At 40.4% G+C, this 8,248-nt stretch overlaps 1 protein-coding gene across 2 annotated transcripts in view; it reads left to right on the top strand.

Moving 5' to 3' along the window:
* The first annotated feature begins 6,055 nt into the window (after positions 1-6,055).
* The window catches only part of Grem2 (gremlin 2, DAN family BMP antagonist), a 93,591-nt gene continuing 91,398 nt past the window's right edge, over positions 6,056-8,248 (top strand). For both annotated transcript variants that reach the window (XM_021199182.2, XM_029538192.1), the window contains exon 1: positions 6,056-6,279. The gene's annotated coding sequence lies outside the window, so the exon portion shown is untranslated. The remainder of the gene's footprint in view (positions 6,280-8,248) is intronic.

The raw sequence follows: 8,248 nt of genomic DNA, 5'->3' as shown, positions 1-8,248 counted from the left end.
CATTCTAGCACACCCATAACTAGGGCACTCTCTTTCCATTTATTTTTTTAATATTTAAATTTATCATATTGCTATCAATTTTCAATTATGGAGGTAGATATTAGATATAGATAGATAGATAGATAGATAGATAGATAGATAGATAGATGATAAATAGGCCCAGTTTAATCTCTTCAAAAGAAAAATTCTGATTAATACAACCACCATGACCTCTTCAAGGTAAACATTTGATTTCCTATCCTGGTATCAATAGCATGGAACATACAGACAGATAGGATACGTACAACTGTATATGTCTGCCTTCTTAGCTTGCCTGGTCTGGGAAGGAAGAAGGAGCTACGGGAGTAATGGGAACCATAAGAGGACCATCTTACCATTTCTTCTGGTACATTTAGATTATGGTTGGAATTTGAAGTGTCCAACACAGGTTTATGTTTGGAATGCTTGGCCCTAGTCGGTAGCACACTTTTTAAATGTTCTAAAACTTTGGAAGGAAAGGCCTGTCTAGGGGAAAGCAGCCTTTGCAGGTCCCTGACTTTCCCTTTGCACTCTGCTTCCTGGTCCATCACAGTGTGGGCAGCCTGATCTATAGGCTTTACCAAAATGATCTTAGCTACCCTGCTGTGGCTTCTTTGCCAAGACATATTGAAATCCTCTGATATTGTGAGTTAAGACAAGTCTTAATTCAGTTTTCCATTCTTGTTTACATCAGAAATTGAGGGCACAGCAATTCAAAAGTGCCACTCCACATTTTATTTCATTCCTTAATAATTCCATGAGAAATTTATACAATAGATTTTGGACATATTGACCCTCCAAATTTTCCATTATGTCTTCCCAGAACCACTCCCACTCCCCCTACACTGTGCTCTGTCCACAGCTTTGCTTCTTTTTCATTTTTGTAACCCATTGACTCTAATTTGTGCTGCCCATATGATCCCAAGCTTGGGGTAATTCCTAGAGAGTGGTCAACCTACCAAGGCACATACTAAAGGACAACAACTGTCTCTCTCTTTTCCAGAAGTCATCTGTTACTCAGTGCTGCTCAGGTGTGGGGGCTCGTCAACCCCTTTTGACTGCATGCTAGACTGTTGACTGGCTTGATTCTGTGTGTGTTTTGTGCAGACAGCCATAACTCCTGTGAGCTATAAGACCATTCTGTCATGAACCAGAAGGTACTATTTTCCTTAGGGTCCCTCACACCAACCTCCAGCTCTTACACTCTTTCTGCCTCTTCTTCTACAATGGTTCCTGAGCCTTGAAGAGGGAATATGATATACATGTCCCATGTTTGGCTGAGAACCCCATTAACATTTATTCTCTGTGCTTTGGCCAGTTGTGAGTTTCTGCACTAACCATCATCTGCTGAACAACAACAAAAATGCCTCTGATGGCGTCTGGGAGACACGCTGCTCTATGGGTAGAGAGAGGAGGTCAGATTCTGCTCAATGGTCTTAGTTTTCAATTTTTAATTTTTGTGTATTACATGAATTACAGTTTATACTACAAAAGCACATTAGGCCAAAGGTAACTTTGTGCTCTGATTTCACCCATTCCATCTCTTCCTATCCATATCTCAGAACCAAGAGTTAAACGCAAAGACTTGGCTGACATCTAATAAACATGGGCTAATGAATCAGAAGAACCCATGGCCACCTGCTCCCTGGGTCTTAAGGGAAAATATGGGGCTTCAGATGAATATGTGGTCATTTCCTTTCCTATTAATTTCCCAAGCTCATCTGTGGGCTGTGCTCTCTGCTCTGCTAGGGTGACAGAGACGTAACAGATGGCACTCTCTTGGCCAAGGAGCTTACTCCGAAGCATAGGAAGAGCTATAATTTTTCCTATAAGAGTCTTATAAATCATTTGCACACATTTGGGCAGGAATACTGTGGCAAAAAGTGATAAATTCTATTCTGTAGAAATATCAGTTGAAAAATCAGTATGTATATATGCATATTTGTATATATATTTATGTATATGCATGCACTCTTTATATATGTCTTTTGATATATATATATATATATATATATATATATATATATATATATCTCAAAGCAGAACATCAACAAAAATATTTACGGTGTTTTATAAGATAAATATATTTATCTGATGGAGAAATAAAATTCTATTAACCAGTAAGTTCAATATTTTAAAGCATTCCATATCAAAATAATTTTAACAATTTTACACTTTAAAATCTATGCCAATCTAAGGAAGGTATCTAAAGCTCTAGAATGAGTAAGTTAACATTTATGGACCTATCAGTAAATGAGTAGATGAAAAGAAAGCCATTTAGATGAATAAAGAGATGAAAAGGGGATGAATGTTAGCATTAAGAATCTAATGTATTGAAAGCATCTAATGTATAATTGAAAAGGATCAACAAGCTTTAAGATGTGAAGGTTTAATGTTGACAGTGCAAGGTTCATCTTCAGCATCTTCCAGTCATGGGGTACTCTTGTATCTTTGTTTAGAAGAGCACGAATTATAGCCTTTTTAACCTTTTAACTTCTTACAACAATATATGTAAATATGTAGTAAGAATACATAAATATGTTCAAAAAGGGCAAATTTTTATTAATAATCATCTTTACCCAATCACTACATCTACTTAGGTAATAAACTCCAAGCTTTTTAGATTTAATGATGTACTGTGAATATCACTCAATACAATTGCATACGCCGTATTTATATTAAAGTCCAGTAATAAATGCATAGATATTTTAAGGTTGAAATAAACCTTAGGCCATCTTGTCTGACCTTCTAGCAACACCTTCATAATCTTTTTAGATGACAATGAGCCTTTTGCTGACCAGTTAAGGACTTACATCGAATTCTCTGATACTCCAGCAGGGAATCCTTTCAGCTGCTGCAAACATTAAGTGTAAGAAGCCTTCCCATAGTCTGAATTTGGTCTGTCATTGTTGTTTTGTCTTTCTCCCCAAAAGGACACAAAGCTTAGGGTCCATTTAAGGTCCTCCACATCCTTTCATACCATTAACCTGACAGGTCAGGTCCAAATAACATTTACATGTAGTTGGTTCAGTGGTAACAGTGCTTGCTGTGTAGGCCCATGGACATAAATTTGATCTGCAGAATCCCTATTAAAAAAAAAGAAGAAGAAGAAAAAGAAAAGCAAAGACAGATGTGGTGGTGCATGCTTGAAATCACCCTAGTGCTGAAGCAGCAGAGACAGGAGGAGCCCTTGGTCTCACTGACCACTCATTCTAGTCTGGTGGGTGAGACCCTGCACCAAAGCACAAGGTGGACACTTTCTGAGGAATGACACTTAAGGTTGACCTCTGGCCTGCATGCTCCGCTCGTGTGTGCATGCAGGCACACACACACACACACACACACACACACACACAGACGTACAGACGTACACACGTACACTCCCCTGTACACCTCTGCAACCATAGACACTTGACCATATACATGCATGCGCAAACATGTACATAGAGAAAGTATTGACGAAAATGACAATGCCTTTAAAATATTGTATAGATTGTAGGTATTTCTCTCTCCTGTTTCAGAGCTTGCTCTTGCCTTGCCATGAGTTCTATCTCTGAGCATCTCTTATAAGTTGTAGTCTGCATCATCACTATCTTTTTCACCTCTTTTGGATTCATGCCAATTCTGAATGCCTCTTTTTTTTTTTTTTTTTTTTTAAATAGGATATAGAAGTAAAGACAGTGACAAGGGAAAGTAGAATATAAAATAAAAGAGTGCCTGGCCATTAATCTGCACTGCAGCCTACTCATTATTGTTCCTATCAAGACACAAGAGTTTTCTTATTAGCAATGTCCATGCCGTTTACAACAAGTAAGGCTTAATGAACTGTCACATATAGGGATTATCTTTGAACAAAACTGTCTTCTTGAAGTAGTAAATGATCAGAAGAATAAGGAATACATACAAATGATTTATTTTCCACTAATTGCCTAACTGATTAGGCTCAAGAAGTGCCTTTTAAATCATCCAGTTTTGCTCTTCATTAACTGGATTGAATTATTACCCGAAATGAAATTTAAGATTTATCTGTGCTTTTCTTTTTCTTCCTTTTCCCCTCCTCCCTCCCTCCCTCCCTCCCTCTCTCCCTCCTTCCCTCCCTCCCTCCTTCCCTCCCTCCCTCCTTCTGTTTTATTGGGACAGAGGGTAACAAAGTTTTGATATGTAGCCCCTGCATGCCTGGGACTCAAGGTCCTCCTTTGGCCATCCAAATTTGAAGCATACAGCCATGCTATCTGTGCCTTTCCATTACTCATGATTCTACTGACACAGATATGAAAAGCTATAATGAGCCCTGTATATAATAAACCAAATAAAAGACTTGTTTTATGATTATTATTGTTGTTGTTTTGCTATTATTTGTAGGTTGTCCCTATTTGTATTCGTTCTGAGAGGCATCTCTAAAGCAAACAACTGATAACTAACTTACTTACATATATGACTAGTCCTGAAATAATGTAAAGAATGACTATCAGGTTGGACAACTGAGTCCCAGCTGATAGCTCTTTAGGGCAAAGGTGAACATTGATTAGAATCTGCAGCATTACCTCTCCAGCTTCCTTTGATTCACATAGTTAGTATGGGAAGATAAGCCCAAGGAGATAGAAGAGAGGCCTTCACCCCATCTCCCAGCTCTGCTTGGTCTTATCTTCAGCAGCTGCTTATTATTCTGTTTCTTCCCCTGGGGAATCTGGGATGTCGTGGTTGACTCTAGGCTGGCCCCTTCTGAGAAACAACTTTGCAGTTCCAGATTTTTGGAATGGGTTTAAATATGAAAAGAAGGCAGGTAAGATGTTTGTTGGCAGCAAATTAAAAAAAATATATATTATTTTCTATGATTTTAAATTTAGGTGTGCTCTGAGTTGGCTGAAGCCAGAGTGTCGGGTTTTAATAAGGCATACAAAATAGGATAATTCTCAGAAAGAAACCGTCAAGTCAGAAATCAAAATGGAGTTCTGTGGTTTCAGAAGCAACATCTTTTGCCAAGAAAACCAATAAAATATACTGAAGAAAGATCATAGTAGGCTATTTTATAAAATAAGGTGAAATCTTATTTTCTTTGAAATTTCCCAGCTCAGTGACTAAAGTCTCAGAATTTTCTTAGGCCATTTCTTCATTGATGGGATCAAAGGTTTGTTTATCTCTGTGCATGCATACAGATGATGCTTTTATACTCAGGTGCCTTTGTCAGTAGAGAGGCATGGAGGTTCAGTGCTGAAGAGATCAACGAGACCAAAAATCCCCCAGAGAAAAAGCCAGCATCCAGCGAACATCACAGTGAACTGGTCTATCCTGTCCAGACCAAGTGTGCAAACATTGGTCTATGTTCTCTGGATGCTGAATAACCTGATTCGTATTAGAAATCTCTGCGTTCAAAATATAGGGAAAATATAGGGATAATAATGACCTCTATGTGGAAAAGAAAATAAATCTAAACGTTGGATACTTTGCACTGAATTCATTCAAGACTTTAATCATTAATTAAACTCATTTTTGGCCATGGGATCAGCTTGCCTTTAATTTCACCTGCCTCAGTTATTAAAAACAAAAGGAACCTAGCTTTATGTGCATGTGCACACACATGTGTCCTTGTATGTGTGTGTGTGTGTGTGTGTGTGTGTGTGTGTGTTTCTATACTCTTGACATTTTGAGTTCACCCTAAAGAGAATGATCTGAAGGCATGAATGGGGTTTGCTGGTAAAGAGGCTGGTGGATTTCTCTACATGACAAGGTTTGGATTGGAAGTCTGCTAAACAAAATGTTAAGAACTGCCCACAAGGTTGTAAATCCACAGTCTGCAAAGAGGAAGAGAAATACAGAGAGCGACTGGTGTGTGTGTGTGTGTGTGTGTGTGTGTGTGTGTGTGTGTGCAGTATTTGTGGGTTAGATGAGAAGCGAGGGCTGAGTGAAGCCGGAGAAGGAGAAGGAGGGGGTGACTGGTGTGATTTGTTTGGTGTTCTGAGCCAATAGAAACTCCAGCCTGTGATAATATCCCCATGCAGCGCCTAGAGGACTCAGTGCTGTCTCCAGCTCCTTCCACATCTGCAGGCGCGGCTGGGACGCGCTCCGCCCTCTGTGCGCTCCGCTGGGCTCCGCTCGCTCCGCACACCCTCGCTGCTTCCCCGGCCTCCTGCAGAACCAGGCTGCGGCTGCCCGCGAGGATCCGGCGCACACCCCGCTGTGGATCGTGTCATTCACACGGAGGAGAGGGACAGGGAGACACACAAGGGAACCTAGGAGGAGGCTTCCATCTCGTCATTGCAGGTATGCGGCTTGTCACGACCTATCTGACTGCGCACAGGTTTCTATCTTCTGCCTTTCCCAGGCACCTAGGGTCGATTTAAGTCTGTCCGCGGGGGGGCTGGTTTGCAGAAAAGCGCCGAGTGAGTGCCCGCCTGAGTTACACAGATTCCATGTGGCTGGGGCCACCAGGTAGATTCACCTATTGGATTCTGCGTAGGTGGAAAGCCCAGACCTTTAAACTTCACAGCGATCTTTAAATTAATTAATTAAATAAATATCACTAGTATCAGCCCATTGTCGTGAGGGTATCCCTTGGTGACCTGCATTCTAATGATGACCCATCATGTAATTGTTCAGAAAGCAGGCTTTGAATATAGTCAGCCTACCATATGTTAATGTGTTCCCTGTAGGATCAGGAAGCCACGGAAGACTTGGGCATGGTCTTGATTCCCTAAGCATGGACCAAAGTGGATACAGCCTCGTGGTTGAAATATCACTATGTATTTAGGCTGTGTCTGAAGGAGAGAAGGAAAGGAGCGAGGCAGCAATTAAAAAACAACAACAACAACAAAAATGCAGTTGTCATAGTCTTACCTTCACTGATGAATTAATAATACATTTGTTTTTCAGTACCCCTGACAGGATGAGTTCCAAACTCTCTCAAATTAGATTAAAAGCATATGAACAGATCCCAGTACTCAAGGGGCTGAGGCAGGAGGATTGTGAGTTCCAGGCCAGCCTGAGCTACATAGTTAAAACTATGAACTAAAAAACTTTGTACAAAATATAAACATTTCCAGGCAATGAAATTTGTAGTTCTTAGTTTTGTTTAATCGTCAAAGGTATAGATTTCTCCGTGTTTATTTTTGAGGTGAAAGGTAAGGGAGGGCGATAAAATCGCTATTTTCCTGGGATTTTGCCATGTTTGATTCACAATTTTGAAGCTGGTTATGTAATTTTTTCCCCATGTTGATTACTTATGATTAAATTAACATTGCTTAATCAGTTCCATCTTCCCGGAAAAGCCAAAGGGACTGAGTGAGTAACTATGATAAAGGACTGGCCGTGGACAGTCCTCAGGGCTGATATTCACGGGCCCTATCCTCTGCAAGAAGTGCTTTTCCTGGAATGGGAATACAGAGTAGGGGTCTCTTCAGGATGTCATGTGGGTAATCAGATGCAGAATCTGAATAACACTCTACTCAGTCAGCCCCTGGTATTTGCTGATGGAGACCCATCCATTGACAGTTCAGCGCTGGCTCATCCCCCCTGGTTCCTGAGTTTCAGCACTGCCCTTATCCCAAATCTTGTGCCTGGCCAAGCAAGATAAGGAAGTTATAAGAAAGCTATTCACTTTGCATATCACCATGGAGCGTTTACGTTGACCCATTTTCTTTTAATCAGATGACTGTGTTCTTTCGTCATTAGGGAGAATGCGTGCGTCGTTCTACTGTGGAGTTAGGAAAATGTCACATTTTTACCCTTTGACTAAAGCGAGTGATCACATGGGACATTTTTTAAAAAAGTCTTGACAAGCAATAGATGTGCTGGGTAAATGCTATGTTTAAGGAAGAACATGTTAGTAGTGTAGAGAAATATGTCTTATCCTTCACAACCTCCAAGAAACTGATTGTAAAATGTTCACTAGTCATTGCATGCAACTCACCCAACTTAAATCTATTTGTAGTTACAAGAGCTTATGAATAATAATAATTGTTATTATTAATTATTATCATTACTGTTGGTGTGTGTGTGTGTGTGTGTGTGTGTGTGTGGTACACGTAAGGAGCTAATAGAAAAACTTTAGGGAACCACATCTTTCCTTCCATATTGGGATCTTGAAAGCAAACCCAGAGCCCGGCATGGTGGCACATGCCTTTAATCCCAACATTTGGGAGGCAGAGGCAGGCGGATTTCTGAGTTTGAGGCCAGCCTGGTCTACAGAGTGAGCTCTAGGACAGCCAGGGCTACACAGAGAAACCCTGTCTCG

Source organism: Mus pahari, chromosome 5, assembly GCF_900095145.1.
Source record: "Mus pahari chromosome 5, PAHARI_EIJ_v1.1, whole genome shotgun sequence".
Taxonomy (NCBI): Eukaryota; Metazoa; Chordata; class Mammalia; order Rodentia; family Muridae; genus Mus; species Mus pahari.
This window is presented reverse-complemented; position numbering and strand designations above follow the sequence as displayed.